The following is a 12,626-nucleotide window of genomic DNA, read 5'->3' on the forward strand; positions in this document are numbered from 1 at the left end:
TAGCTATATTCACTAAGAATGTTTACTTTTAAAATGTCCATGGTAGGAGCCTGTACTTCTCTTGTGTTTGTTCATCATTCCAGGACTGGCATCCCTCAACAGTGGTTTCAGAAAAATGAGTGAGACTTCTTTGACAACCTGGGAGTCTACTTCAAGCAAGCCTCCTTCTCCACTGGCTCTGCTGATTCTGAGAAGCCAGAACTGCAGCAACAGCTGGGGATCATTAAACCGACAGAAATAGCTTAGGAGACTCCAACGTGTGTGAGTGGGGGAAGGAGAGGTTGAGTATCAGATTAAAAAATATCAAAAGGGCAACAGGCAAGTCGGGGGGCAGGGAGAGATGAAGCCTAAGGAGAGTATCTTGTCCATTTCCTTTACAGGAAGGGTGGACATAACAAATTAGGGGGCAACTGCCTGTACCAAAGCTGCCCCACTCGGACCTATTCTGAGATGGAAGGCTTAGTCAAGCCTAAGAATGTGACAGGCTGGGTTGTGAGGAGAGGGAAGTTGTGGACTGTTACAGTCTAGCCTCAAATCATCCTCAGTCTGGAGCAGTATTCAGAGATGAATCAGTCCCAGAGATGTACCGACCACAGAATCCAAGTCCAAGATAGGGCAGGCCCAGAGCTGTGGGATAGATGGCAATCCCTAGGTGGACCTGCCCTGCTCAGGCCTAAGGATTCATTTCCCCAACTGGAGAGGACCAAATGCTACAGGAATCAGGTTCTTGGGCTGTTCTTGTCAGGGCACAGCCACATCTACTCCCTGCCCCCAGCTTTTGAACCTGGTAGGCTTCAGAAGATTGGTGCAGGAATGTGCCATCTGCCTGGGCCAGAGCCCAAGTGTGTTCAGCACATACCTGAATGCTCTGGAGGAGCTTTATTCAGATCACCCCCAAAGGAGTAAGCATGCATACCCTGATTTGCACATTTAATTCTGATCTGTTCCAGCACCCTGGGTACTTTCTTCATCTCACACTTGCCAGGGTGTCTACTCAGTATCACCAGTACCTCTCCCAGCAGGGAAGTTCTATAACTAACCACACAGGACTGTAGATTCTGTTCCCCCACCTGAAAGCCTGAAGAGGAAATTATTCAATTGCAGATACCATGACTGCAACTTTCTTTGGTAAGAGTGTTTTGTAAGTATCAGATTGCATAAATTCAGCTGGATACTCTATTTGATGTTCTAATGATCTACCGAGGAAAGCTCCATGTTACTATGTAGACCAGGCTGGCCTGGAACTCAGAGATCCACCTGCCACTGCCTCTCCAGTCCTGGGATTAAAGTTGTGTGCCACCACACCCAGACACTTGCTTCTTGTCTAAGCACAGATCAGACAGCAAACTGTTCAGGCTTATCCAAAATGCACCAGTCTTGTCTCAACAATTGTATTTGAACCTAGTTTCCCATAATGAATCCAGATACCTCATAATAATTAGCTAACTCTGAAATATCTGAAGTTATATTACTAAGAAAGTCAGAGGAGCCGGGCAGTAGTGGTGCACTCCTTTAATCCCAGCAGTGGGGAGGCAGAGCCAGGCAGATCTCTGTGAGTTCGAGGCCAGCTTGGTCTACAGAGTGAGATCCAGGACAGGCACCAAAACTATACAGAGAAACCCCATCTCAAACAAACAAACAAACAAACAAACAAACAAAACAGAGAGAGAGAGAGAGAGAGAGAAAGAAAGAGAAAGAAAGAAAGAAAGAAAGAAAGAAAGAAAGAAAGAAAGAAAGAAAGAGAGAAAGAAAGAAAGAAAGAAAGGCAGAAGATATTAAAACATTAAATCTAAATCCACTTGAGACTAAAAACAAAGGGGTCTGAATTAGTTAATAGAAATCATTCTGAGGGGATACCATCAGAAGACAAGCTGTGTGCTGACCAGATTACTGTAGTTACAACCACAGTTCACTTCTGCAGCTTAGGTGGGTAGAATTGCATTTCACATCGCATCAATTTTTAACAGCATGCAACCTTTAACTAATATTTAAAACGTAATGTCATACATCGTACAACTAGTCTCTACGGTGTGAACACTTTGTGTGGAAGTGAAGACAGAAGCAAGGAGGAGCAGTACAAGTTGACATAACCTAACACCTGACAGAAACTTACACATGACCTTATTTGACTCCAGTTATGACTGAAGACACTAGAAAATCAGAAACTGGTTTGCCAAAGCTCAGAGCAACATGGCCACACACCACTGGCAAGATCAAAATAGGAACTCAGGGTCAAGACAATCTGCTCTACACTAAGACAATAACTGCCTATCAGATAAAGGCTTCTACTCTACCCTCAAGGAACTAGTCTATGACACCCAGTGACTTGACTGCCACCTCTCAGATGGAATAAGAAGAAATTCACCATCTCTTGGTCCAACACCATATTCTGAATCTAGCTAAAAAGCATTACAGAAACATTTTTTTAATACCATGGAAGGCTAGAATTATCCATATGAGACTGACTAAAACTGGACTAGGGTTACTACTCAAAAAACCTCAGTCACTTGAGAATAAACACATCTTCCTATGGACACAATACTGCCCTCTAGTGCCCAGAAGCACAGTAATTATCAGCAGTCTCAGTAAACCAACTGCTAATGTGCACAGTATGGCTGGTGATCTACAAAAGGCTTTTGGTGTGCACTTGAGAGGACCAGACAGAAAAGGCTGAGCTTACAACATACGTTAAAAAAAAAAAAGACCATAAAAAGGGCAAAAGACCTTCAAGGGACTCACAATACAACAGAGAAGTGTAAAATGGCCAGTGAGACAGCTCAGTGATACAGATGCCTGTTGACCTGAGTTCCATTCTTGGCATCCACAAGACGGAAGAAGTGAACAGACTCTGAAAGTGCTCTCCACATACATGCTGTAGGGTTCAGACATGCATGCGCCCATACACATTCATGCACATACAAAGTTAGTAAATGTTTTAACATTTTAAGACATAAGCTTAGTGCTAAATTACTAGAGCACAAAAGGATTCTGTAATATTCATGGAGGCAGCAGTGTCTGAGAAACCTTTGAAACACTTCAAAACTGGAGATGAACAGCAAGAGCCAAGGCTGAGAAGTAGACGTACTGTAGATTAGGAACACAGCCAGCTTGCTCCAAGTTAGCTGCAATATTAAGCTGGTCAAGAGGAATAAAGGCAGGCAGTCTGGAAGAAAAATAAGGAGGGCAAAGAACTGGCCCATCTCAAGAAGCAGCCAACAGGAACTTTACTGTCTGCATCTAATTAAAATCAAGTAAAATGAAACTTTCAGTTTCTTAACAGTGTTAGGCATATTTCAAGTCACAATGGCCATGTCTGCCTAGTGACCACCATAATGGGCAGTACACAGTACTGGGCAGTGCTACACCAGAAGGTGGTATGAAACCACAAACCGCCGTCTAACAAGACTGCTCATTTCTCCTTAAAACAACAACAACCAGAAAGATCTGATCCTTGCCAAAGTCAATTAAAGAAAAGAAAGGAAAGGATTGTTATTAGGAATGTATCTATAATAATGAAACACAAGACTAACATACTTCATTTTCACTGGGTGTCCTTGGGTATTCAGCATAATCAATCCATTTCTTCTGTGAGCTTACAAAATGATGTTTACGTTAAAAAATAGTTAATTGGAGAAGACATCAAATGATCTGAGTTCTCAAAGGTGTGTTCAAACTGTGTTAATGCAGATGAACACAAAGTCAGAAACCTACTTATAAGGGGAGGTTTGGGGGTAGTTTTTTTTTGGGGGGGTTGCCACTACCATATGATTCTTGAGTATGATTTTGTACATAACAGTATTGTGCTGCAATGTCAAAAGGTTGGACGCACCTGACTGATGTACAGAATTCCCAACAGTGAGCATCTGACCTAACATTCTGATCCTGCTTACACAAGCCTGCACGTCTACTCACACAGCTTTTCACACTCATGCAAACATTCTTTGCTTTTTTACCTCCAATGCTAGAGCCTGAACCAGGGCTTTCACCATAGCTCAAGCTAAATCTGCAAAGACATTAAGCTAGCAAACTGGGACTCTGGAACATTACAACTCTCTAGAGTCTACAGAGAAAAGGGTTGCAGTCAAGATTAAAGTCTCTCTGCTTCTCAGACAGTCTTCCCTCTGCAGGGCCATGATTCTTCTCTCACTTATCCAGTATACTCCTAGATTAAAACAAACAAACAAACAAACAAACACAGCTGCCTCTCAGTCTGCTCTTAGAATCCTCTGCAAACTGGGCACTGAAGATCAGCCTCCTCCGCAGCCAATTCATTCAGTGCCGACTCCACACACTCGAGTCAGCCTGTCAGAAGCAACGAGACCCAACGAGAGCTCGAGAACTCAAGAATGCTAGCTAAGCTTTAGAAAGCAGCCCTTGCACAGCTAATGCCATACACTAATGACTGCAGATCATTTCCAAGCTAAGAAACAAGACTGATCATTCTTTTGCCAACCAGATTTGGTAAAAATTGGATGAAGGTTCCATCCACTCCCACCAATAACCCAGAATGCCTGGTAAGGATTTTCCTCAAATTAAAAACTCTCTGCAGAACTCAAATGTGTCTACTCCATTCTGAAAGAATATTTTGCCATTAGTTTCAGAATAGCAAAGAAAGCTGTTGTAAGAGACAGAAGACAATGAGGCCATCATCAATAGCACCCTATTGATTTATACTCAGTGACTTACTGATAAGATACTGCACTTGGCACACAAACAGAGGCAGAGTCTCACCTTATCACAGCGTTTTTCATCACTTCTTCTACAACCCAGGTTTATCCATTGTTGGGAGAGGACTGAGGCATGAAAAACGTCTTTATCATTGCCCTATCTGGTTTTGAAATGCATGCTACAGTACTATGCCCAATTATCAATTTGTTGAATGCTCAACAAGCTTTAATACAAACTCTGAGAGAAGCAACCATCAAAAGTCAAAGCTTGAGTGGCTACAGGTAAATAGGCAGTGGGTAGACGACAGCAATACATTTAAGTGTGTGGGGGACATGCAAACCCCAAAGGGATAAGTAAGCTAACCTTCCCGCAAACTGTGGTAAGGGGTGAGGCACACTGCTGAGCAGCTGTCTTTCCTCGGCTTCAGGACAATCCATGAGAGTGGCAGGATCCTGCAGGCAGGCTGGCAAATCTTGGTCTTCTCCAGTGTGCTGGAGATGTAAGACTCCAGAGGCCAATACTGCAAGCAGCCAGTCTCCATTCCTGCCCTCCTTAGAGCAGCCACTTATTATCATTACTAACTCTGTAAGTTAGAGTGGGCACTTCATTTCTGCAGTGCAAAGGGTTGCCGGAACAGCAAGATCCCAGTTGACTTAGGGAGTGGGGCATTAAAAGCACCGACAGCAGAAGGGCAGAATCACCAAGTCTGCTGGCCAAGCATTTCTTCCTGTCAGCACTGGGATTCGACACCGACACCTCCCTCCACTACCCAAATGCCAAAACGCAGGGCTGGGATGATTTCAATGTGTAGAGCTGAAAGACGCAGGGCTCCCTCAGAGAAATCACTCGTAGCAACCACCCAACCTCATTCACCCAAAATAGTAAACAGTTGGTTTCTCTGCTCAGAACCAAAAGGCTCCTGCCAGACAAGCAGTATCACATGATCAGGTTCCCTCCTCTTGCCTCTGCTTCCCTTCCTTCTTGTGCAAACCTGGACTGAAGTAGAACAAGGAGCTAAAACACAGCAGTATTCTATTTTACTTGACAATTGTGCTTAAAATGTTTATAGATGAAAGATAACCAAATTTGGGGACAGGAATTCAGGAAGAACTGACTTTGAAAAAAGCCATATCCCAGCACCTAGATGAGATGAGAACCATAAACACAACAGTTCACATGGCAAACATGCTCAATGAATTAATGAATGGACAGTTCACACGGCAAACGTGTTCAATGAAGGGACATTTCTTAGCAAACTGTGAGCATTGTGTTGATAAACTCTAAAAGAAGATATAAGCTTATTACATATTTGACATTTAAAAAAAAAAGCAATCCCTGAAGCTAGGCAGTGGTGGCACACGCCTTTAATCTCAGCACTTGGAAACGGATTTCTTGAGTTCAAGGCCAGCCTGGTCTACACAGAACGAGTTCCAGGACACCCAGAGCTACACAGAGAACCCCTATCTTGATGGGGGGGGAAGCAATCCCTGACTGACCTCAAACTCTCCCTCCTTAACCCCCAGTATAGGGATCACAGGTATGCACAATCATGATTGTGGTGGTTTGAATAAAAATGATCATATATCTGAATGCTTACTCATCAGGGAATGGTGCTATCTGAAAGGATTAGAAGGATTGGGGGGGTGTGGCCTTGTTGGAGGAAATGTGTCACTGGAGGTAGACTTTGAGGTTTCAAAAGCCCTGGATGTTGCTCTCAGGTACTTCCCCAGCACCATGCCTGCACACTGCCATGCTCCCTGCAATGATGATAATGGACTAAACTCTTGAAATTATAAACAAACCCCAATTAAATGTTTTCTTTTATGAGAGCTGTTGTGGTAATGGTGTCTCTTCACAGCAACAGAACAGTGACTAAGCAGAAGTTGTTACCAGGGAGCAGGATATTGCTGTGCCATGCTGCTTGTTGAAGGAATATGGAAGACTTTGGGAATTTGGACTAGGAAAGCAGTTGGACACTTTCAGTGAGGCTTAATGGGCCATCCTAGTAGGAGCTTGGAAGACAGTACTGAGGGGGATTTGAATTGTGGGGGCCCAGGTCAAGAAGTTTCCAAGAGGAAGAATACTAGTAAGTGGCCTAGAGGCTGTTTTGTGAAATTTTGGGAAGGAATATGGCTGCTTTCTGTCCTTCTAAAAAAAAAAAAAAAAAACCTGCCTGAGACTAAATTGAAGAGTTGCGGATTAATGACATTGGCAGAGGAAATTTCAAGACAGCCTATTATTGACTGTGCCGTGTGGTTATTAGTAATCACTCTTGAAGATCTATAATGATAAGGACAAGGAGGCAAGCTTCCTTCTTCCATGCCCTCTATATCCAGATTAAAGTGGATCTTCCTACCTCAAGGATCCAGATTAGAAAAAGGTCTTCTTACTTCATATGATTTAATTAAGGGAGAAAAAAATCCCTCCCAGGTATGCCCAGCCATTTGGGTTTTAGTTAATTTCAGATGCAGTCAAATTGGCAACTAAGAAGAGCAATCACAATGACTAAAATAAAGGACCTTACAAGCTAGCTAAGTCCGAGACCACAGATTGAGACAACAGTGGCAGCCCATGTGACACCTGAGATTTATAACCTTGTCTTGTCACCCTCAACTTACATTACCACTTGATTTTGCTCACTTAGATGGGGTAGTCTCATCACTCAACCTTTGGGAAGGTGCTCAAGAGAGTTATACCAAAAGGCTAAACTGAAACATTTACCCAGCAGACTACAGAAACAGCAGCCACCATGACACTCACTGGCATTCCCACCTATAGGGAGGTCAGATAATAAAGCTGGCAGTGCAGAGACATGCGACCGTGTACTTCCCATACAGGGTCTCCTGGCATGTACAAGTTGAGCAAGGCGTTCAGTGCTGAGGAACATAAGTACAGACTGCCACGCTGAGTCATTTGTTCCAGGAGAAAACAGGTGAAGCTCGGGAGTCTAGCATGTCATGTTATTTGCCACAGCTCCTGCTCACGGAGCTGGGTGGGTGGTGAGCTATCCAAGTCTCCTTCACCCACCTCCACACAGTGAAAACGGCTGAGCATTTAGAGAAACAGAAAGGAAAGAACATGGACAATCCTCTCACCAGGAACTCCTAGTTCAGCCACACCCTTTTCCAACAAGAGCACCTGTGCTACTCAGCCGTCAGCGGAGAAATGCCGGAAGAATCTGGCACTGAGGATGGGGAACACCTAGAGTTCTTGGATGCAAATGCTCCTCTGGACACAGTTTACAACTTAAACTTCCTATCTAAGACAGGAACCCCTGGCCAGGCGGTGGTGGTGCACGCCTTTAATCCCAGCACTCAAGAGGCAGAACCAGGCGGATCTCTGTGAGTTTGAGGCCAGCATGGAATACAAAGGGAGTTTCAGGAAGGGTGCAAAGCTACACAGAGAAACTCTGTCTGGAACCCCTCCCCCCCAATTCCCCCCTAAAAAGACAGGAAACCCAATCCCAAATGACTTAGTTAGGGTTTCTATTGCTTTGACAAAACACCATGACCAAAAAGCAATTGGGGAGGGAAAGGTTTATTTGGCTTACTCTTCCACATTGTAGTTCATCACTGAAGGAAGTCAGGACAGGAACTCAAACAGGGCAGGAACCTGGAGGCAGAAGCTAATACAGAGGTCATGGAAGGGTGCTGCTTACTGGCTTGCTTCCCATGGCTTGCTCAGTCTGCTTTCTTATAGAACCCAGAACCACCAGCCCAGAGTTGGTACCATCCACAATGGGCTGGGTCATCTCCCATCAATCACTACTTAGGAATATGCTGTTCAAGCTTGCCTACAACCAGATCTTATGGAAGCATTTTCTCAATCAAGGCTCCCTCCTCTCTGATGATTCTAGCTTGTGTCAAGCTGACATAAACTACCCAGAACACTGAGCACCTACTCAGGAAAGATAAAAAACATGTGTTCCCCCCCAAGGGCCATACATGAACATACAGGTCAATAATTTCCTCAAACCAGAAACATCTTAAATTATCTTTGACTTTAGAATTGTGTAAAAAAAATGTGGTATACCAATTCATGGAAATAATAAAAATTCAGCAATTAACAAACAAACTACAAACGTTGTCACAGCAAGCACACTCTGGTGCTGTGTTATCTTTCTCAAAACCCACTGACCTACATTCCTAAAAGGGGAGATCACTAACACATAGAAATTGACTTCTTTTTTTCTTTTGTTTTCTCAAAAGGTGGACACAGAACATTACCCATGAGAATGGAGCAGTGAGGAATACAGGCTCTGTCTAGTCTGTCTCTGCCTCCCTTTCTCCTAACTAGAACGACGCAGAGGCAGACTCTCGCTGCTTTTCAGAATTTATTGTGCTTTTCTTTCTCTTTTACTTCTCTCTCTCTCTCTCTCTCTCTTCCCCCCTCTCCCTCTCCCTCTCCTTCTCCCTCTCTCTCCCTGCCTCCTCAGTTTTTCGAGACAGGGTTTCTTTGTATAACAGCTCCAGCTGTTCTAGAACTCACTATGTAGACCAGGCTAGCTTCAAATTTAGAGATCCACCTACCTCTGCCTCCCGAGTGGTGGTGGTGCACACCTTTAATCCCAGCACTCGGAAGGCAGATCTTTATGAGTTCAAAGCTATCCTGGGCTACAGAGTGAGATCCAGGAAAGGCGCAAAGCTATACAGAGAAAACCTGTCTCGAAAAACAAAAACAAAACAAACAAATAAACAAAAAAGGCATGCACTACCACTGCCTAGCTTCTCTTCCTTTCAAGCTCCTTTTCAAAAAGGGAAAGCTTAGATAAAACACATGCCCATTATTGCATACAAAAACATTTCTAGATACAGGCTCTTGAGCTGGAATGCCTGGGTTTGAGTGTTGTATCTACTACTTGCTAATTAGAAGACCTTGAGATGTTTCTATTCTGTGTCACCATTTCCTCATATATAAAGTAAGGATGAGATAATCCATTTACAGGGTCACTATAATCAACAAATCAGCACATGTGGAGCACTGAGGACAGCACCCATTCTATATTCACTCAGTACACGTGGTCTAGTGTGGTCACACCATATGTGACATGGTCGCAGACATGTCCATACACACAGCACAGAGAGGAAGGAAGGTCTCCCTGTAGGTGGCAGGAACAGACTATTTTCTTCCCTCTTCCTTCCGTTGGTGTACATCTTCCGATTTCTATGAAACAATACTGATTTTGAAAAATCTGTTTTCCCCCTCAAACAAAGAAACAGACAGTGAAAGCAAGGATGCTGGGCTAGGAGTCGGGATCTTGTTTTCAATTTTCGCTGTGCTGCTCACTGCTCGGCTGTGTGTCTCAAGGCAACACTTTCACCTCCAAATACTTCCATCAGAACAAGCAAGGTGTCACCATCACTAAAATGGAACGTTCCCTAAGATTCATGATAGCATTAGACAGACTATGCCATTTATTTTATTTTGCTTTTTTCTTAGAACTGTATTGTTATTTTGTGTATATGTCACGGGGGACAGCATGCATACACCAAGGCACATGTGTGGTGGTCCGAGGACAACTCTGTGGCATCTGTTTTCTCCTTCCACCTTGACATGGGCTCTGGGGAGTACTCAGGTCCTCAGGCTCGCAGGGCAAGTGTTCCTACTCACTAAGTCATCTTGCTGTCTACACAGGACTATGTGGGGAGACCCTGTATCAAACAGCACCAAGAACACCCTGAAAAAACAATGGTGTTTTGGGGAAAATCTACTCTCAAGGTTAGATGAGCATTCTAACCAAAGGAAAGGAAATGCATGAAAGGCAAGGGTGTGACAAACACTGCTTGAGAAATGGAGAATAAAGAGAGAGAAATAGAAAAACATTACTCTCAGCAGCACGGCAAGAATAGGGATGAGAGGCCACAGAGAAGCTGGTCAGGAAGTGAGAAATGAACACTCAAGACCACTGACGATCTCCAGAAAACAAGGAAGCAAGGTGTGCTTTATTCTTATTAAAAGACTAGGAGGACGTGCCTTGTCTGCATGCATGAAGTCCTGGTTCCTTCCCCAGCACTGCAAACACTGGGCATGGTGGCATATGCCATATGCCTGTGACGTAGGCACTTGGGAGGCCAAGGAAAGATCAGTTCAAGGCAGGTGGACTATGTGAGAACCTGACTCAAATAAAGGTATAATATGCTACAATAAGCCTGACAATGACTACCTTAAGATGCACGGTACTATGTTATACATATCGCATTTAGTTTCAAATTTCAAGACATACATATTTTATATGTATAAATGTTTGCCTGCATGTATGGATGTGTACCACACATGCAGTGCTGACAGAAGCCACAAGAGGGCATGAGATCCCCTAGAACTGGAGTTAGAAACTATTGTAGCTGCCATGTGGGTACTGAACCTGAGTCTTCTCCAACAGCAACCAGGTCTCTTAACCACTGAACCCTCTCTCTAGTCCCTAGTTAAAAACTTCACAAACAAAATGTTAGTAACTTACTCTCCACGGATAACTGCACATACTTGTTTATTCAATAAATGCCATGTGTTATACATCCAGTAGGTGGTGGAGGGGCAAGGAGACATGGGCAGTGAACCAATCACAGAGACAAGCACACTGCTCTTCAGCTGCCTGAGACCTGATATATTGTAATCTTGCTTAGAAGCTGGACAAAGACTGTGATCATGTGGCTGAGAATTTCACCTGGAATCAAACTCCCTTTGCTCAGTTCTGACTCTGGCTAAGTCATATTGCACCTGAAAACTGGGACATCATCACCACACTCATAAAGTTTTAGGGCTAATTCAATGAGATAATTGGCCAATAATCTGTATTAACAGTACTGAAAACAGTCAACTAGTCATCCCCTTGTGTACTTTTTGACATTGTACCTTTAGGACAGCCATGGTCTCTCATAGCACAGACAACAGATTTCACGGGGTGGAAAAACAGGGAAAGAACAAGGCATAAAAAGGAATTAAATTCACTAAATTCATATTTTAGTGAATTCAGGATAGTGCTCATAAAGACATCATGCCTAGAACTTAACATTCCTTTAGAGTTTTCTAACTGTTAACATTTTCCTACATCAGATGACCTAATAAATTAAAGGAAAAACATCACCCTAAGTAGGGAGCTCATCACAGTCTCTCCCAGGATTTCTTGTTCTGCTCCTCTGACTAATGCTGAGTCACTCTAGAGACAGCACAGGGCTCCAGCAGGCCATCAGAGCACAGGCCTGCTTAGCAGCATTGCCAGAGCACACTGTGGACCCACCACTTCCTGCACATGGAGATTTCTGAGACAGAAAAGTCAAGATGAAAGGAGCGTATCTAACGGCCACTGAATAAGCATGTTCAGAAAGAAAAAACAGTACAGCATTTAATGTTTCTTAAGCAAAGGACAATCAAAAAGACTACTAGACTTCTGCTTCGTAATGATCACATACTCAAGTATGCTTTTGTTTTGTGAGCCTGGGACTATGCAGCTAGAAGACTGCAGTTTTGAAGCTAGCCTGGGCTGCATTAATCCTAGCACTTGGGGAACAGAGGCAGAGGCAGGCAGATCCCTATGAGTTCGAGGCCAGCCTGTTCACATAGAGAGTCCCAGGCCTGCCAGGGCTTCGTAGAGAGACCTTGCCTCAAACAAAACAAAACAAAATAAAAAATTTGCAATCTTCTGCCTCAGTCTCCCAAGTGCTAGGATTCAGGCATGTACCACCAAGCATGGCTTTGAAAAACCCTTTAACTATCTTTTTTCAAACAATTCATTCTTTCTTGAAACTGATTGTGAAATCAAAAATATTCATTTAGGCAGACTTGTGAAAGTATACTGCTGTGTTAACATTTTCTGCAAGATGCTGTTTCTGTACAGTTTGGGTGTAGGACTCCAAGGATTCTGTGAGCTAGAGGAACCTTTAAGACAGAGTTCCTCAGCCTTGGGGTTGAACGACCCTTTCACAGGGGTCACCTAAGACCACTGGAAAACACAGATATTTACA

At 43.6% G+C, this 12,626-nt stretch overlaps 1 protein-coding gene across 2 annotated transcripts in view; it reads right to left on the reverse strand.

Annotated features, from left to right (window-relative positions):
* Mrtfa (myocardin related transcription factor A) overlaps positions 1–12,626 on the reverse strand; it is a 184,837-nt gene that overhangs the window by 46,449 nt on the left and 125,762 nt on the right. The window lies entirely within an intron of this gene.

This window comes from Peromyscus maniculatus, chromosome 20, assembly GCF_049852395.1.
Source record: "Peromyscus maniculatus bairdii isolate BWxNUB_F1_BW_parent chromosome 20, HU_Pman_BW_mat_3.1, whole genome shotgun sequence".
Taxonomy (NCBI): domain Eukaryota; kingdom Metazoa; phylum Chordata; class Mammalia; order Rodentia; family Cricetidae; genus Peromyscus; species Peromyscus maniculatus.